The sequence below is a fragment of the Dunckerocampus dactyliophorus genome, chromosome 10 (assembly GCF_027744805.1).
Source record: "Dunckerocampus dactyliophorus isolate RoL2022-P2 chromosome 10, RoL_Ddac_1.1, whole genome shotgun sequence".
NCBI classification, from domain to species: Eukaryota; Metazoa; Chordata; class Actinopteri; order Syngnathiformes; family Syngnathidae; genus Dunckerocampus; species Dunckerocampus dactyliophorus.
In genome coordinates this window covers 26,841,022-26,861,579 of record NC_072828.1, presented here as the reverse complement: position 1 = coordinate 26,861,579, position 20,558 = coordinate 26,841,022, and the positions used below count along the sequence as shown (strand labels likewise).

Below are 20,558 nucleotides of genomic sequence, written 5' to 3'. Positions count from 1 at the left end.
AATTATTCTGAGGCAGTTGCAAACACTTCCTTTAATGTAGACTATGTTTAACTTCTATACATTTTTTTAATTACTAAAAAATATAAACATAAAAATGTTAATAAATAAAATTGTTTATAAAATAACTACAAATAAAAATAAATAAATGCATATGAATAAAAACTAAATAATCTAATTATTTTTAAATAAATCTTATTTTTTAGCTCCATTATTGTCCTCCCAAAAAAAAGATATTTCTGTCATCCAGAGGAAACATTCTTTTATTCTTTATTATATAAAACGTGTAAAAATATTAATAATAATACATTTTGAATGGTCATTTTGTCAGCAGGTAAACCAAGTCTACAGCCTTTATATCTCTGTAAATGAGTCTATTATTGCACTCGTTTTAAGGATCTTTCCTTCTTCTGCTCAATTTGATAGATTTGAACCGTTCCAAAGCCACATATCCGCCCATCCACCGTGTCATTCGGAAACGGCAGCAAGTTCAAACTCAGTCAAAGCTCTTATTTTAATCTTTAATCCTTCGGATGATGTCAAGGGTGGATGTTGCTGAGGATGCAGAGAAACGTCTTTGAAGACATTGCAATACGTTCTACTTTGTGCGGATGCAAACGCACCGCCGCTGTCAGCACTTGTCCATCAGGTTTATTCTTTATTGCAGATTAGGAACGGAGTCATTTTCCTGCCCCTCGCCGTTGTAAACCACCGCCCATCTTTTGCTGGTTCGTTTTGGCGCGAGCGTGAAAGTGACAATGACTCGCTGTGTCCTGCTCGCTCTGCAGTGAATCAATCTGACCTGACTGAGTGACTCACTCGCCTGTCACTTCCCGTGTACGCCTTTTTGAAATATGACACCATTTGACATAGCGTGACGTTGAGCTCTCCCGCTCGTGCACGCCAATGGCCACCAAGAGAACCAGGTTGTTCCTTTTCGGGCCGGCTCCTCTAAGAGCAAAGACAGAGGAAATGAATTGGGGGTGGGTGGCAGTTTGAACATCCTCTACCTTTTTCCTTTCTTTCTTCCCCCCGCTGGCTATACGCGCATCATTAGTGCAGCTTGTAAAACAATAGGCGGGTGTGGAATTGCACCGCATCAGTCTCACGGTGCATCCATCAGGTCACATGAAAGAAAGAAGTGGCTAGTTCCAAACCGCTTTAGAATGTGAGGATGTAATCATTTCAAAAAGGCTATTCCTGTCTTTGGACCTGTCTGACCTCTCATTTCCTGTTTTTTAAATGGCTGTCTTTGGTGGCCATGGGAGATGGAGGAAACAAAAACGGAGCCATGCAAAGGCAGCTCTCTCTCGCTGTCCTGGCGACAGGAACATTTATGAAGACAGAAAGATGGCACGCTTGCGTGTGGGCAAGCAAAGCGAGGACACCATGAAGCTGTGACTGCTAAAGAAAGAAAGAACAGAAGGGAGGGAGAAGCTGAGGAAGGCTGAAAATAACACTTACACAAAATACCAGTACAAAAGAGTTGAGATGAAGTGAGCATACTTAATATGATGATGAATTTGCATTATTATATGACATAATTAGCAGTTGATGTTCACAAAGGCCAAGGAAGAAGACACCTGAACCACTGTGTGCATACGATGCTACGTCTCACCACTCTTACACTGACCACAAACTCTTCATTTCTGGTGAGTACATTGTTTGTACTCACTCATTATCTCATTCAACTATGTTTCTGTCAACTATTTTATCAGTTATTATCAATTTATTACTATCATTAAGTCTGTTGTATAGTTTCTTCACAGTAGGTGTAAACCTTGACTAACCTTGTTGTTATACTGCCTTATCACTCTCCTAGGTATTTACAAAAGGCAAAAAGTACGTTTGGAATACAGGAGGTGAGCAACGGAGACGGATGAGGGGTAGGATTATATAGGCTTTGCTTCTTTCTACTCCACTCTACTTTACTTTACTACTTTTTTGGACATGCGGAACTGCGAACTGTGCTGTGTGATGTGCTCCAGTGTAACTTGCGTGCATGTTCAAGATGAATGAAACCATCACCATTGCCATCAATGATGACATATAGTGAAGATATGGCGTATAAACTATACTGGAACGTGGGTTTGGTGCACATGTTTGGCCACGGATACAAAAAATAACACAGTGCACATGCCTAATATAATATGACTAATAAAATAAGCAAAATGAAGCCCGTAAATCTTAGTATTATGTTTAATTCTGTGCCCAAATCTATAAAAGCTTGGACGGAGAGGCAGAGAGTCACCATGCAGGGCTGTTGACCAGCGAGTGTGTTGTCATGACAAAAAGCAAAAATAACATTTTCTTCCCCATTCACCGCCTCTTCTCTCCCATGCCCGTCTTGCATGGGAGAAAAATGATTTAGTGCTGCACACAAAGCAAGACAGAGAGAGAGAGAGAGAGAGAGTGCGAGACAGCATTACTCACAGAGAGACTGTTCATTCGGGGAGATGCAGTTAAGACAAAAAGGTGGCTCTTTTCCCAGTTTCTCTCCCGTCTTTTGCCTGTCTTGTTCTATATGGTAATTATGGACTCTTAGGAACGTCTAATGGGTGTTAGTGGGGAAATAACATTGCATGTGGTAACAAAGAAATGACAGGGGTGCGAGTATATTATACGACACAATATTAATACCAATAAATGATGTTTCTAAGTATTTGTTGTGTAACCGGTGCCAGCCAGTGTGGCTGTGCGGTTGTGCTTTGGTAAACCTCGCTCCCTGACACCTTAAGAGTCGAGCTGGACATCGAGTTGACAGCTCGGGCGTTTAGCTCAATGGTTAGCGCTCTCGACTCTCTGTTATGCAGACCCTGGTTGGAGCCCCGTGAGTGCGCAGGGGTGGACCAGACGTGTACAATACAGTAATAAAAATACTAAATATAACAATTAAATGGAACCGTAATTCAAAAGACAAAAAAGCGCTACACTGTTTAGTTATCACTGTCGCTTTCATAGAAGCAGATCCTTTAACATGTGTAGTGTTAAAGAATTTTGTGATTTTGAACATGACATGAGTCACCAAGGAATTTGGCTCCGTGTAGAGAGGACAGTTGGGTTTGATGTTGCTGTTTTGGCATGGTTCGCCCAACAGTACTCTGTTTTGTTTTTTGCAAGGAAAGATGTAGAAATGTGGATGTTAAAGTCCAATCTTCATCCTTACTTCTAGTTGCTACAGTCAAGGGACCAAAATGACGTTTTTTTTTAATTCATTTATGGAATCGAGTGTAACCCAAGGACAGCCTGTATATTTTAATGTCTTTGTAGGTGCCGCCATTGTTGTTGTGTGAAATCGGTGTTTGGATTTGTGATTCATTTTCGTTTCACACTTCCCGGTTTTCTGGAATGTAGAACAAAAAGTAGAATGTTCACTTGATGTAAAAACAACAGACAACAGTGGAGATGACAGAGAGGAGGCAGCAGGTGAACCAGACAGGAAGTTATAGCCTTCACCTGGTGGCCGTGAGTCGGTGCCAGACACACACAGACACACACACACACACACACACACACAAAGAGAAAAACAAACACACACATGCAAACACCAGACTCCAGTGCAGGTACAAAATTGAACGAGGCAAACTGGAAGGAGAGCACCAGACGACACATACCGACCCAAGACAGTAGCATGTAAGCCCGGGGCAAAGTGAGCTCTCTTACCTCTCTCTCATCACTCTTGTCTTTTTCTTGTCGTGTTCTGCTCTGGGGCTTCCCTGCCTCCCCCCGAGTGCTTCAGGTTAGAGGCACTTGTTCTTGTTTCTTCCTCTAATGGCAGCCCCATTCAGGACCTGAACCAGAATGGAGCAAAGAGGGGGGAAACAAGGGATGAGCTTTGGCCATCACAGACGTGACTGTATCACCAACTTGGAAGAAAAATGAACCATCGTTCCATTGAGTCTACTTATGGCACTTTAAGCCAATCTCGCCAGAGTGCGTAAAAGAATGTATGAACAAGATAAGCGCAGATGGCAGCAGTTCATGACCTATAATAGAATGTGCTTACATGAAAGGTAGGGTATATTTACTTTGCTGTGTTGAATTCTAGAGTTGGAAAGCAGAACTTTAAAGCCAGTGGTATGTTTGAGGAGAGGAAAATAGTTTGCTCAGTGTTACAAGAAATGAGGTTCAGGTTACGGTCAGGAAAGGCAGGCAAAGTAGAAGAAAGCAACATTTTTTTTTACGTCGTCGCACGTTACAGTTTGCATACCTGCACCGGCTTGCAACTGACTCGCTGCCGCGTGCTGCACACTTCATCTCCGTTCTGCAATAGTTGACGTTTAATTGTGCCGCTGGGAAGAATGATTATCATCGCGCCGCTGCCTCGTAAATTGACAAGGCTTGTGCGTGCGTACAAGCGTGTATATATGTGTGGAGGGCGACTGATGAATTTGCTAACAGCTGTGACAGCTGCCATCTCACGCACACACACAAACACGTTTTGTCATCTCATTTGTAGCGTACAGCTGCACAGATAAAGCACAAGGGTTAAGCAAATATTGTATAATGGCCAGGAGACAATGTAGCACGCCCGTCCTCGGCCTATCGCACTCACTCACACAAATACACACTATCTGCAGCTTTGCAAGCGTATGTTCGGGGGAAAAAAATTATAAAATAACGACTTGCATTGCTGGTCCTTTTTATTCCGGAACAAAACGGACAGCAGCGCTCCTCATCTATTCGTTTTAATAATAAAACCTCGTCAGTCACATCTACTCCCCTCCCCGTCTCAACCTGCACCCCACCAGCCGGGTGGAGACCTCCCCAAAAAGCCACAGCCAGGCAGCAACAGTGCTCCTTTGTTTGCAACCCCCAACACTCCCCTTCTTTTCTGCCAGCCCCTCGCCATGTTGAGGATGATGCTGTTTGGTGGCGAGGGAGGCATGCCTCAACACGAACGCCATTATAAGGTGAGGGACGTTACGGAAGGGGGAGAGACAAAAATAAAAAGAAAGAAATGGCCTTTTCTTGCATTATTGGGTCTGCACACCATCGAGTTCCAAAAAAAGCCGGCTAATTTTAGACACTGAAGAAAACAAACCTGACTCTTGATTTTATTTCTGCTCTCTAAGTCCTTTTACATTCACACAGCTCAGAAATAATTTGGCTGATGTTCCACACAGGCAGTCCATAAAAGTACGTAACAATTTTTTATTGATACAAAGAAAATACAATGAAACCTCGGTTATAGGTTGGATATTTCCCATAGGAAATAACGTCAATCCAATTAATTACACCCCAAAAAAGACATTTTATGGAGAATAATTATATTTTGGCATGCAGAAAAAAACTACTAAGTAATTATAAATCACAAATGATGAAATTTATTGTTGATCCAAACTTCCCGTACATCCTGAAGAGATCAAATTCCACTTTTCTCACTGTTGCTTTTGCTGAACAATAGAGTACCGGACAAGCGGCCTAGCTTGTTAAGCGCAATACTTTATGAAAACCGAGACAGTGTACGAAAACCCAAGACAAAATTTCAGCGAAAATATTAGACAAAAAACTAATAATATGACCTGGGGCATCCGAAAATCAAGGTCTGAATGTACTGGTAACACTCACTTTTTAAGACTCTGACGGATTTTGGTAACCATATTTAGCTCCATGACATACGGATGCACATTTGACAAAATTTCATTGATTGACTCTGGGGAAAACCGATCAATGAAGCACTAATTACCTCCGCCAAGCACAAAGCGCATCATGAAGGTTATGTTTTTGTCTGCGTTTGTCTATTGGTTTGTTTTTGTTTCAAATAACTTAAAGTTCTGAATGTATTTCGATGAAATTTTCAGGAATTGTCAGAGATGGGATATGCAAGAACTGAATACATTTTCGTGATCCGGATCACTGTCTGGATCCAGACATTTTTCAAAGGATTTTTTAACATTGTGAGATAGCACCATTTTCGGCATTTGCGCACATAACTCCAGAAAAAATGGTCAGAGCACTTGCAAAAAAAAAAATACAGGACATGTTTCAGGTTCTACAAAATATCAAAGACCGATCCAAAAATTGTAGGATTATTATTTTGTGAATCACAACATGAGGGGAACTATGGCGCTTGGCGGCGGTCTGCGCTCTCTGAGTGCTTCTCTAGTTATGTATTATTTTTAGTATAATTTTATATTAAGCTAAAATGTATTTTTTTTATTATTTCCAGTAGATGTTTTAACAATTAAACATCAAATGCTTTGTAACGAAAGTAACAGCTTCGATCGGAAACTAGGTAAGACCGACTCAACAGTGTCTCTGCTGGTTGCAGTCAAGTACTGCACTCTCTGTTGCCACGTTTGCTTAAAGACTAAAAAAAACTTTACGGATACAATAACTATAGTACAAATCCCTAAAAGAGACAATGCTCTGTCCTGTACCTGTTCCGCGTACGAAAACCCAGGTTTGACTGTACTCAACTTGACCAAGGACAGATCATTTCAGCCATTTCATTTTGGTACCAAACCCAATCCCGCTATTAACCAACAGAACTTGGGGCTGGTACCGTTTGGAATTGAAGTTCCTTTTTGTTTTCGCCAAAAACATACATGCACACTTACGCACAGACGCCGTGACAGCTCGCATCATTAACCCCAACTAATCTACCGACGTCATGTTTGTTGCAAAACGTTGCCGACGCAGCAAAATGACACTAAATCCTTCTGAATTGTGTGTGTGTGTGTGTGTGTGTGTGTGAGAGAGTTTTCAGAGGCACGGCAACATGTGTGTCAGCATTCTCTGTGTGTGTCTCACGTCTCTCAAAATGTACACTTATGTGTCGTGGCTGCCTGCAGTGACAGACGCAGAGGGAACATGACAGCCAGTGTGTGAGCGTAAACATGCGCGTGTGTGTGTGTGTGTGTGTGTGTTGCATCTCCCAGTGATGCAGCTCTCAGCCTTGATCTAGACTCCCGCCTCCCTCAGACTCCCCACTGCGCCTCCTTCATTAATCAATAGGACAGATGAAGACAGACTTCTGCTGGGATGCAAGGCAAAACAATAGATGGCGTGTGTGAGTGTGAATGTAAAGGAGGCTGGAATGTCCTCAGGGAGAACCTGGCAGACATGATGCAAGCCTTCAAGGCTTCCTGCCCACACAAAGATCATCCACACTGGATTTGCTTTCTTGTACCAGCCGAAAAAACAGACTGCATTTGATAGATGATTTACATACATTATGTGTGTGTAAGTTTAGCATGTGTGCATGTGTGTGTGTGTGTGTGTGTGTGTGTGTGTGTGTGTGTTACAACCCAAATGCAAACGGCTTCACTCCAAAAGATGAGGGGGAGAAAACAGAACAATCTCCTTTGATCAGGTGAGATTTCCATCCAAATCCCAAAATTCCACACACACATCAGTAATGATTTGCTCCCACTGATGTGTCAGCCGACACTATTGAAACCCTAAAACGAAAAAAAAAAAAAAACTAACTAAAAAAATCTGAATAAAAAGTCAAAGAAAACAGGAAGTATTTAAATGATGTGGAGGGGTGGGAGCGGAGGAGCTCTCCACAAACTGACAAGCCAGTCAAAAGATGGTGTGAAGTGACTAAAAGAAGACAAAAATAGCTCACCTTGTGTGTCATCTAGAAGCGAATCTACTTGTATCAGTTAAAGCACGCCCTTGAAGACACTGACACTGTTTCCTATTGCTGTGAGTCAGCTCCAATTCAAATAGAGAAACAAATATGGAAGATTAATCATACAAACACGTCCATTTAAGTAAAGAGTTTGGCTTCTCAAAACAATATGCCTTCAAAAAGAGTAATACATTTGCATCACAAAAGCGCCTCCTCGAAATCAGACCTCACAAATCGCTCTGCGTTATATTTGTCTCCCGCCGTATCCCTGCACAGATCTTCTTCCGCTGTAGAACACACACGTAAACAAGGCACTCCATCACGGAGGAATATGTGAGCGTCTTCATCACATACACAAGAATGGACAGGCGACTGATGATTTTTGGATTTTTTTTCGAGGAGACATTTTTGCGATGCAAATGTATTACTCTTTTGAACGCATATTGTTTTGGGAAGCCGAACTCTTTACTTAAATGACACAGCAACTAAGCGGAACTACCTTCCTCATCACGGAAATCCGACCAGAACTGCACTCCGGGACCAAGTGGGGGACTAAGTCACTGTTGATGTACTACACTGCTGACGGGGATGCCATACAACTTCATGTAAAAAAACAAACAACTACCCCTTTAACAATATACTCGACTGGCCGTGTTTCTCTTGGGCACTTTTGCATTTTAGATTTAGTTGAAGAATTTGGGTTGGACCATTACTCTCAATGCAAACTTTGATTTCAATCCCATGGTCCGCTGGGTTTGAGGCTTTTGTTAATGGCCCCAATCAATCAATTTCAAGACTTTTAGGGAAGAAATTTATCTTCAAATTGTTGGACTTAATTATGCAGTTCCACTGGGAAACTAGATTTTAGTGTTCAATATGACACAGGAAGGAATGCCATTTCCTGGTGATCCAAGCCCACCGTCATGTGTTCGTGTTTATACAGAATATAGTCGAGTTATGGCTATTCCGTTTACACACCGTTCAGAACAGGTATAGAGCACTGGCTTTTTTAGGGATGTGCACTATAACCAATGTAGCCATTAATTGTTTGTTTAAAAAAATCTGCCAGTTTGAGTCGTGACGCAAATGTGGCAAAATAGAGTGCAGTACTAGGCTGCAACCAGCAGAGGCACTGTTGATTCAGCCTCAGCTAGTTTGCGGAAGTTGTTACTTTAATTACAAAGCATTTAATGTAAAAACGTATAAAATTATTTCTAAAATAAAAATGTTTGCCATGTTTGGTTAACATAAAATTATATTCAAAATAACACATTTAATGATCGATTGATCGATTTTACTCAATGTCATTCAATTAAATTTTGCGTGCGTGTTGAGTTTCTATTGTTCTGCCTCCACCACGCAGCTAAATATAGTAACCAAAATCTGTCAACGTCATCAAAAGTGAGAATTATTAGTCCAGTCAAACTTCGGCTTTCATACGATTTGTTTTTTGATGAAATAAAAAAAACAAACAAGGAAAACAAGGGTTTTGCCTCATTGTACGGGAAGTCCACATCAATAAAAAATGTCCATCCGTTTGTCATTTATAATGATTTCACATTGCTTTCTGCATGTACAGCTATAATTATTCTCTATGAAATGATAAATTGGATCTGCATGATTTCCTGTGAAAAAAGTTACCTCGGTTTTGTACGTTTGGGTTTTCGTTCTGAATTTATAACAAAAAAACGAGGTACCTCAGTATTATTCTTGTAAAGGAAGCTAACCCAGCTCCTGTATTGGGTATGATTATATTGTGCGGGTGTACCCAATGTTGTTGGTTGGTGGAAGTGCCTAGTACTGTAAGTTAGTAATAATTGGTATTAATAGTTCATGTAGAGTAGTTAAAGTACTTGCATCAGCCCTGAAGACTTATTGCAGCCAGAGCACCCTGACCTCCTTGTCTTCCATATCCACCACCCTAAGTGCTGGCAAAAAACCTTTGAGTAAAGATAAAGTCCACCCCATAATGTTCCAATTTATATGCGTGAGTACAACCTGTAATTTGAAAACTGTTGCCATGACACAAGTACCGGGTTCTTGGTGCGAGAACCAGTAGAGAGAAAACCATGATAATATTCAACAACATCCTCATGTGATCTCAGCGAGCAATTTAAGAAAACTGCAATATGGACGATTACAGCAATAACCCAGGGTGTTGCAAATATTAGTTCCCAACCATTAAACAAATTCGATGAAAACGACAAACCCAGACATGAAATCCTTTGGTTGTTCCTCACCCGAGATGCCCTTATTGTAGAAGAACATTGTGTTCGGTGACATTGTACCCATGCCTGACACCCAGACAAAGGAACCAATGCGGGCCTCGAGGGGGCAGATGACAAACACTCCTAAACCATGGCCAGACATAATCCCCCTCCCCTCCTGTCAAACCCAACAACAAACGCGCGATGGAGGGGGGCTATTCAGAGCATATTAGGGAGGTGAAGGAGGGCAGGCACTGGGGGACCATCCCCACCCGGCTCTCCTAATCATCTGAGACAACTCATCCAGAGGCAGACCTCCACCAAATCTATTCCCGCCTCAAAACCATCCGCCACCCACCCCAGCATCCCCCCCTCACTCGCCCACTACAACACCCCGCCCAACGTATGACCCAGACACATCCAGGAGTGTTTACAAGGGTGGGCGGCCATGAAGTGGAGAAGCTGACCCAAATGAGCAGCCTCCTGGGAAATGTAGTATAATTGTCCGCCTTCTTTGGCCAAATTAAACAAACCCGAGTGAATTCAAGTATCCGCGCACCAAACGACACCCTCGTCATTTTAACAAATCGACACGTTCCGTAGACGGCGGCATTGATGCAGAATGATGAGCGAGACCCCGTTGTCTCATTATATTGTCTTCAATTAGGCGGGAGATGATGAGAGAAGCACTGGTAATCATGAGCCTCCCCGACTCACGCTGGGAAACAGAACTTCATTACGCCCAATGGTCCCGCATCGACGATAAAACTCCAGATACGTGCGGGGTTCACTCATGGGGAGTGTGCCAGCACAAAAGGCTCAGAAAGTGAAAAACTGAAAACGGGGCTGAGGATTTTGAAACGTCTGTGCTCAGATTCACTTACCTGACGTCCCATTGTTTATCCTTTTAGGGCAGGGCTGTCCAAACTGTTTCCAGTAAGGACCACATACTGAAAAATGAAAGGACGCAACTTTGCCACTTTGATATTTCGTAAAGCAAATCATGTAGATATGATGGCAAGTTATACATACTGTATATTTTTTTAAAATGCATCTCAGCTTTGTGATATTGGTGAAAAAGCCACTCTTTTTTCCCCATTTTTGCTGCTGCTGTTTTTTTTTTTTTTTAATTTTCCAAATATTTCAACTTTCTTCTTCAATAATCTTTGTCACTTTTCTTTTCTTAGTATTACCACTTAATTCCCATAATATATTGGATTTATACCCATTATATTATAACTTTTCCCCAACCTAACATTCCAAATATTACAACTTTATCTTGTTTAGTTTGTTTCTCATATTACAAAAACATGTTTTTTCTTTCAAATTTATGGTACTAAAGTGACATTTTTTTTTGTTTGTTTTTGTAAAATGTTACTTTTTTCTTGATATTTTGACTTTATTCTCGTAAAATTACAGTTCGTTATTTTTTGCCATTTCTGCTGTTTTTTCGTTTTTTCTCAAACTATTTTGACTTTCTTTTTGTAAATTTTCTTTTGGGAATGTTATGACTTTACTCCCATAGTATGATAACTTATTTCCCCAACCTAATTTTCAAAAAATTACTTTGAATTACTGTGTTGTTTGTTTCTCGTAAAAAAAATACAATTAATGTCTTCTTTGTATATTTCAACTTTTATGTTACTAAAATGATGTTATTTGTCCTCATAATATTACGACGTTATCGTAAAATTTTCTTGTTAGATTACATAATTTTTTTGTTAATACATTTAATTAAATGTATATGTTTCGAACGGCATAAGCACAGCCGCAGACCGCTCTGGGCCCCCGGGCCACACTTTGGACAAAGAATTTGTCGGCAAGCCATAATGATCTAATTGCTGCTATTGCACACAAGCATAAAAGGAGGCGCTGATGTACTAGAAATGACACGAGCTCACTTGTGCCCCTTGAGGAAGAAAGTGGTATTACACCAGAAACGTGTCGCTTTCCTCAGACGTTAACACCTCCTGAAGTAATTGCAAATGTTACAAGTTAATCAGTGTGCTTTTTTTTTCTTTGAGAGACGACTTTGCGTGGAATTTATGTGCAAACACGAGTGCTCAAGTGAACTTTTAGGGATGAATTTGCTGACATGAACCGATGATGTCTTTTCATCTTCATTAATGTTGTACAAGCTTAGTTCTGAGAAAAGAAGCTCCAGCAGTGCCGACGTCAGCTCAAGGCGCAGCGGAGTCTTCTGAAAAGACGGGAAGAAAAGTGGAGCGCCAAGGAGAGTGTTCATCTGAGAAATGACTCTAACCCGCCACCTCATTTAAATCACATTAAGCTTGGCTCGGCCCATCCGACAAACACAGCGCTATCGTGAAACTGAAAATTCTCTCTATTCAACCTGGATTGCGGCGGTATTGTTCTCCCATCCTTGACCCCCCCCCCCTCCCGATCCACCACCACCACCAGTGCCACCACCATCCCTCGTTCCCCTCTGCTTACAGTACAAAGAGCTAATCTGACACAAACACTCGCACCGGCTCTGACGCATTGTCAAAAGCAAGAGGATTTGATTTTCTTTAAATGGTGTAAGTGAAGAAGATGGTAAAAGCCATCCTCTAAAGAGGCCAACAGAAGGCTTTGAGAAATAGCCGCATTTATTTCTCCCCATGCATCCAGCAGAGATTATTACTGTCCCCATTATCTATTCACAGACCTCGCTCTTCTTCAACACGAACCATATTAAATAGATGCTGCTCACTTTTGCTTTGGCACATTTGCACAACCAACCAGTGTGCCAATGAGAGATGGTCATCAAGTCAAGCTGCCCTAGGGCCTAACAACCTTGCCGCGAGGGCCCCGCTTCCTTATCTGATTCCAACATGCAGGCTGCGATTAGGGCCATGCCAGCAAGAGCCTTTGATTTTTTTTTTTATATATATTTTATTAAACCATATCCCCGTTTTCACTCACTTTCATTGATCGCAGGCGGGCCTCATTGTGCTCTTTTAATAAAGGAGTTTCTTAAGAATGTTCTATGTGTAACATGATCACCCAGAGGACTGCAGGGATATGGACAAACTCTAATCCTCCCTTTATGCATGATCATCTGGAAGGATCGCGTCCTCAGCAATGCTGACAGCAGTGACTCGCATATTTCACAGTTTTTAGCCCGTCTCACATTATGTCAAATATTTCATTTTCATTTAGAAAGCATACATTGATACATTTGTTTTAGTAATACCTACGCTATCCTTATACATACTCTATATACCGTGTATGTCGAAGCTATGGCAATTAGGGATAATATTTGCAGACTGATATTATCGGCTGATATTGGCATAAAAATTAGATCGGTTCACATCGGTATCGTTTTTTCTACCGATAATGATACCACGGGCGAGTGACGACGTTGCGCTCCACAGGGCAACAAGGTTGCTAGCTCACTACATCCGCAGCCTGGAATAATTTCCAGGTTTCGCATTGCGTCGTGCATGACGTGTTGAATAAGCCCATTTTTATCATTTCAGTCCTTTACTTTGTTCTTATGTATACAGATGTTTGTGCCACACAGAAATGTGCACCTTTCCAAACTGTGTCGTTGCCAGCATTATTTAATTGTATTGTTCTCGTGAATTTAATAAGTCTAACCTCTTCGTTGTTGATCGTAGGGGAACATGTTATTTTAGTTGACTATTGGTCAAGATTTTTTAATGACTACAGAGAACCTCGTCCACCCTGGTTAGCGTGACTTTCGGTTAACGTTGCAAATTTACGCCGCAAATTTGCCTCGTTTTGCATGCATTAGCCGATTAGCGAAATTACGAAATGGCGCACGCCTTGTCGTGTTGCTAATACACAGTGTGAGTCCAACTGTGTTGTTGTATTTTTTTTCCTCACAAAACATCCTTCCTTGTTAGCATCCTATTAGTTAGCTAAACAAAATGGCAACCAGCATCGGAAGCCGCTGTTGTCAGCAAAAAATATTAACACGAAACACATTTTTATAGTTTTACATGCATAAAACAATTGTCAATGCATATAAATGATGAATGAACGGGCTAAATGAACATTTAATGTGACTTTTACCTTCACTGAAGACGTGACTGTTCCCAAAGATACCATGTGACAGCGAGATCGACCACCACCACCTTCCGGTTTTCACTCACGTCAACAATCACGTCTTCAATGAAGGTCAAAGTAGCCTTAAATGTTCATTTATCTCTGTCACTAATCATGTATATGTATTTATATGAATTTCATTTTGTTTTCTGCATGTAAAACTATCATTTTAAAATCGTACAAACGGGTTTTGTGTTCACATTTTTGGCTTTCTGAAACCGATTAATTGACATTATTTCTTGTGCCAAAGATCGATTTGGTTAGTGGCCGTTTCGGTTAGAGTCGGACCTTCTGGAAGGAGTTAATGATGCTAACAAAGGTTCTACTGTTTTTTGTTGAGACTAAATATTTGAAGTAAATAATACACTTTTTCTTTAACTTCCATTGCATGTTTCATTTTGCCCAAATAGTGTTTATTCATGAAACGCATCTCGTGGTATCACAGTAAAAGAAGCATAATGTGTTAATTGTTACACAAGATGAGACCTGACATTCGTTTGAGGGAAGAGCTGCTGCCTATATCGGTTTCAGTTGGTATCGGTATCGGTAGATATGAACTGTTGGACAATATCGGTACATTGGTTGTTGCTAAGAAAACCAATATCGAGCATCTCTAATGGCAATACATTACTTATTTTTAGATGTTTGGGTCCCATGGAGGAACCACATTTACAATTTGGCTTCGGGGTGAAAAAAGGTTGGGAATCCCCGATATAGGCCATGTCCTGTCAAACAGTGCAAGGGTATTTATGTTTTACAAGCCAGGACTGTGTCAAGTATTGAATTTTGGACTTTTTCTGTAGTAATTTTGTTAGTTAACATGATTGCATCATAACTTCAGGGATTTTGTACAAAACTTTAAGGAGGATTTTGGTGTCAATTGAAAGTGCAGGATATTTTTAAATATACTTTTGTTAAAGTTGAAAAAAATGGAGTGAATGTATGAGGTGTGCAGTATACTAGTTTATTCAGGTTGTAATTCTTATATTGCTGAGTCATTGATGTTGCCGTGTTGGTGTCTGAATGCTTGCTGATGACTGTGTTGGTTTTATGCAACTGAGTTATGCCTCTTGAACACTGGAAATTCTGGTGTATAAGCCGCTACTTTTTTCTTACACTTTGAACCCTGCGGCTTATACAGCAGTGTGGCTAATTTATGGCTAAATTCTAACCTTGTGATATCTCCTTTACTTCAGAACTACTACTAATGGTTTGAATACTGTGTGCGCCACAATATGCCATTCTATGACGTGGGCACGTGCGGCTTATGCACCGGTGCGGCTTATACAGTATATGTATCTGGTTTTTCTTTTAAATTTAGTGGGTGCGGCTTATACACCAGAATTTACGGTAATTGAATTACATCATCGGGGTGTTGATTGGCCTTGTGAGGTCAACCACATTTGACATCCACCACAGTAAAAAAAAATATTCTTCTACTTTTCCATTGGTGGAATTACATGTTAAGAGAATGTGTCTTTTGCAATATTTTGGTAGAGCATGTACCGTTTTTGTTTCTCCATCCATACCATTAGGCAAAACTGTTGGGCAGATGCAGCATTCGACGAAGTAAGAAGCCTCCACTTTTGAAAAATGGCGCTTTCTGTTTCATAAATGCCTTTAACCACAGGCCCAATGCTAAATGTGTTCATCAAGCTCTGGGGAGCTGCCATGTCCCTCCATGCACGCTGCAACAGTGTAGAGCGACGAGCATCTGCCTTGTCACTCCACCCAGATGGCGGTGGCACGTATGTAGATTAGTTCATTAACCTCACAGCGCTTTAACCAGTGGGCCATGCAGAGGGCTTGCTCCATCCACGTCTTCTTGAAGCGTATTAACACTTATTAATAGCGCGGGGAAACTTTCACTAATGGCCTGAGGTGATTTGCGGCGCTGTTATCAAACATTGCAGTAATTATACGTGACATGCTTCTGATTAGCACTCCTGTGATTATTGCACCATGTCAAGTCATCGTTTTCTTTTACCCCCCTTTTGAAAGATGCAGCATCAATTTTCCGGGAGAACACACAAAATACTGCCAATGATGGCCGCACTCCTCCAAGACTTTCTAGTAGACGTTAACCCAGGGGCCACATCACCGTTATGGCTTCCCTCAGTGGGCCGCCCATGACTGTAAATGTACAATCGCCGCATGGTATTATTAGCATTCTCATTTATTTATGTTTTACTAACAAACTTACATTGAAATCAGAAGTCAAGCTCCGCAGCAGAGCTTTGAGTGTTAAACTATTGTATAATTAACTTTAAATGGGTTTTGACAGCAACAAAAAATATGCACGCAGTACAAATTTTCTGTCAAAATTGACATAATAAACAAATTAGGAAAAAAGATTAAGTGTCTTTTTGATTTTTTAAAAATTATTTTATGTTGTTATTTTTTTAGGAATATAATATAAATCTATTAAACAAATAAAATAACTTCAACAAATGTATAAAATAAAATGAAAGTGTGTCTTTTTCCAGGCATAAAACAATATGGCGGGCCGAATCTGGGCTTGAGTTTGACACCTGAGCTTTAAGGCTTGACAATAGACGTGTGTTTGTGCTCTTCCATGCTGGTGTGTGAAAAATGAACTTGTGTGGGAGATGGCAGGGCTGAGGGCTTGCACCTGGAGCAAGGAGGAGCATGTGAGGGGTCAAGGTTCATCTTGTGGGCTAAACAGCAATTGAGTGCTCCCTCTCTCAGCAAGGCCCAGACGACCCCTGCGGCTGGGTCGCACAACGTGAGCCTTTCACACCCCCTTGCTTGCGTTTGCGCCTTTTTCCGTCGTCCCTCTACGTCTTTTTCTCGTTCGTTTTTGTAAGGTTGCCGTAATCCACAGCCGGCCCAATTATTCCCCCCCCGTTCGTCCATTTTGTCCCCACGGATGGAGATTCAAAAACAATTAACCTCTTCACGGCTGGGGGCTTTTCCCAGGAAAGGGCAGGCTGGTAATTGAATGACTCGGCACTGACCATGACTTCACCCCTTCACGCATAAATCTGGTTACTGAAAATCCTAATCTGTGTCTTTGTGATTGTCCAGGCAGAGTCATTAACATGGATGTTGCATTGTGGCGCTGGGTTGGCGCTATTTTAACCACAAGGAGGATTTAACAGGAATTGTTTACATTTGACCTACTTAAACTGACTGTTTGCATAATTTGGATTTCTCCGCAATTCGAGATAGGAAGACTTTTTTTTCAGCCGTGATTTGCGTTGGACTATTTCACACCAAGTGTCTATAAGCTGTAGGAGCACCCCTCCCCACACACACGCACACACATCCTTAGCCTTCAATAAAATGTTCTCTTTTCCCCCTTCGTTATGGAGGGGCCTCCTATTCATCCCCAGGTAGAAAGCCTGGAAGTGTAGGAGGGAAGAACAGCTTGTTGCACCCATTGAACTTTTTATTACTTCCCCCTTCAAAGGCTAGTGGCGGAGGAAGACACATCCTCATACACCAGTCAGCTCTCGGCAGACACACACAAACGAGCATCGAGATCATCGCAACTGGACGCCTGCACATTTCGTCTACCCTTGTCACATGTGACAAGATTACGCTGTTTTTGAAGCCGAGGCTGAAAATAATCCTCTAACAAACATGTTTACCAAAACTGACAACAACATCAGTGTTCCTTTTTTTTTCTGACAGTCGTACGAGGGGAAAAAACATGACGTAATTCTTGTTTTTCCGGCGCTCATATCAACCATAAACATGTTATTATGTATAGATTCATGCACCAATCTGTCGTTTTTCCGTGAAATAATCTGTCTCATTGTCCACGAATGATGTAATCCCGAACCAACACTTGGAGACGTTTGCCCTGCGCCAAAAGGGAGAAGCTCTTGAAGAAGTCAAAGTGAACGCGCGCGCTGGTGCATTTTTGCCAACAACCTCCTATAATTAGCGTTTCTTCTTGCACGACTTCAGAAGCAACTCTCAGCCCCGCAGCTGAAAGCCGCCCCCGTGCGACAGCCCGCATCTGAGGGCCTCATTAAAAAAAAAGAAAAAAAAAAAAACACACCTTTGTTTCATCGCGTAAGATTTCGGAACGCTAAGGTTTCTTATTGGAGGTGTGTGGAGACATGTCGGAAACGTAGGACGCCCCATATACCACCGCCCCATTGGATAAAAAGACATAAAACAATGACTACAGGTGCCAAGCGGAATCTTGTTAGATGAAGCACACACGCACACACACACACACACACACACACACACACACACACCGGGAAGAAGTCTTTGATGTTTCCCTGTGAATGTCTACTGCAGCTGTGAGTCACCCGCCCTCCAATCCAACATCCAACGTCCATGTCAGTCCACACCACAGCAGCACTTGCATCCAAACTACACGCACATGCAAAGGGACTCCCAAGCATTGCATGTCTTATACGTGCGGATGGGGACGACATAAAAAGAAGGGAGGCGGGGGGGGGACCTCCTGCTTTTCAGACAGAGTGGAAGTTCTCTTGATCATCATGTCTAGCCTTCAGGTGTCTGGAGCGACTGTAGGCGGTAGTTAGGTGGAGGGTGGTGGGGTTGGGGGGAAGGGGAGGTGGGGGGGTTTTGGGGGCATGCAGACAAAGAGGGAATAAGAGTGTTGCCTTCATACCACTAGCATCGACGGAGGGAGGGGTTGGGGGTGGGAGGAAGAAAGTAGGGTTATAAAAATTTGATAAGATGATCCTCCGTCTAAGTGACATTCTGTGTTGCTTTGCTTTTTTTTTTTATCAGTTCCCCTTCTTTGTGGCTCCTCAGAGCGCCGCCTTAGAGAACAGGGCAGACACATTTTATAGGTCCTAATTAAAGCCATCTGACGCCTTTCAGAACATCAAATGGCTCCGGTCCTGCGCTCTGTTCGCCGCTCTGCACAATCCCGTTTTTAGCCGGCGCTTCCAAATCATCAGAACATCAGCCCTGAGCCGACCCCCAGCCCGCCACACATCGCCATGACCCCGCCAATTGCCAATCAATAAAGAGGTTCTGGGAGTGACATGACCTCTCTAGGGTGGGGTGGTGGTGGTGGTGGTGGTGGTGGTGGGGCGGGGGGGCTGCAAAATGGACTGGAGTCAGTGGAGCGTGCCCTCGCTCAAAATGTATCGGGCACGTCGGAGCTGCGCCCGTAAAGTATATGTTTGCGTGTTTATTTATTTATTGAAGTATTCTAGTGCTTTGCAAATGACAAACAAGGTCATGGAACGTCCATCCTTATCCTGCCCTGAGGGGTTGAAGTGAAGTGCTGCCCTGTTTATGGAGTCCTTCAAGAACTCAATTTTTCCCCCCCAGTCCCCCCTCCCTGATTGTCCTCATTGAGCCATGTGAGGCGGGTGCACAGCCAGCCAGACAGGGTCACCGGGTTTACCGTGTGCTTTTTTATCTATATTTCATGCTATGGCGCTGTGCAGACAGCCGCCCCCCCTGCATGCATCACAAAGAGAAAATTTATGTGGGTGCACAAAGAGAGGTGGCATGATCACATAATGGACTATAAGCAATTCATATTACATATTATGTACAATAGTTAAGAATGTTTAATTCGCTTAAAAGTACCACATGCAATTGAAGAGAAAATACTTTGACATTGTCGATAAATATCATGAATTCACCGAATAGCGTCAATAAAAAAAGAGAACGACAGGAGTACGTTTTACTTACGATTCATTTCAGCAACTTATGGGCGTTTTTATCTCGCCCCCATGCGCCTCCGGTCGTCTGCTGGCGGAAAAAGTGCGTCCTTCCTCTGCAGTGAGAGTCATCATGTGCTCTTCTTTATGTTGCTGATTTATTTCTTTTTTTGAAAATAGAAAAAAGAAAAGCACATATCGTCACTGCACACCGTAGATGCTGGACGTCCGGTTCAGCCGGTGACAAGTCTGCAATGATGTCTGGGCTCGCCGCGTTTGAGAGCTGAGAGGAGAGAGAACGTATAGAAAGGCGTCATGTGAGCCGGGGGGGCGTGCGCCATTGGCCAGGCGCGCACACTGCGACCAGGCTGCGTCGTGCGCCATTGGCCCAGGACGCCAGCCGAGGCGCCTCCTCACTTGGCCGCGCACCACAATGGGAGTGCGTCTATCCGGTTCATCATTTTCAGGAGCGGCAGAATGGGAGGGGTGCGAGGGGTGGGGGCCTTAGTGGGTCGTGTGTGTGGGGTGGGTGCACTCCATGCAAAGTGAGACAAAATATGTTTCTTTTTTTTTTAACATAGAATGAATTGTGACAATGTCAGCCTATGGTCTCTGGTGATGGTGCATAATACAAATAACATTACAATGGAAGCGATCTAACAGAATAACAAGCACAAAGAATCAACCAACTCGAACATTTTCTGACTTCTGTGTTTTGCATTTAATATGAACTTTCCCTCACCTCATGTGCACATTTTTATTCCACGTTGTCACATTGTCAAAGAGCATTAATTCAACAGTGTGCAGCTCTGTGCTGGTTATTCTACACAATCACAACAGGAAAATTGCTTGCTTTCCCCCTCAGAGGGACTAATTAAAGCTGTTCCTCGTTTTCTTAAATTGCAGGAATAAAAAAAATAAATATTCTTCAACCAAACCGGTGAGTGTGTGTTCTAACACACACATCCTTTATAATTGCTGCCATTGTCTGTTGGATAGACCTAAGTCAAGCTCACTAATCTATGCTTGATGCTAATTGGGTCTGAAGCCAATTCATTATTTAGGAGG

At 42.2% G+C, this 20,558-nt stretch overlaps 1 long non-coding RNA gene across 1 annotated transcript in view; it reads right to left on the bottom strand.

The window, feature by feature from the left end:
• Positions 1 to 19,884, bottom strand: part of LOC129188527 (uncharacterized) — a 36,821-nt gene extending 16,937 nt beyond the window's left edge. The window contains exons 1-2 of the long non-coding RNA XR_008572658.1: positions 19,522 to 19,884; positions 3,661 to 3,788 (exon numbers count right to left, since the gene is read on the bottom strand). This is a non-coding gene — a long non-coding RNA (uncharacterized LOC129188527). The remainder of the gene's footprint in view (positions 1 to 3,660; positions 3,789 to 19,521) is intronic.
• Between the last annotated feature and the right edge of the window lie 674 nt (positions 19,885 to 20,558).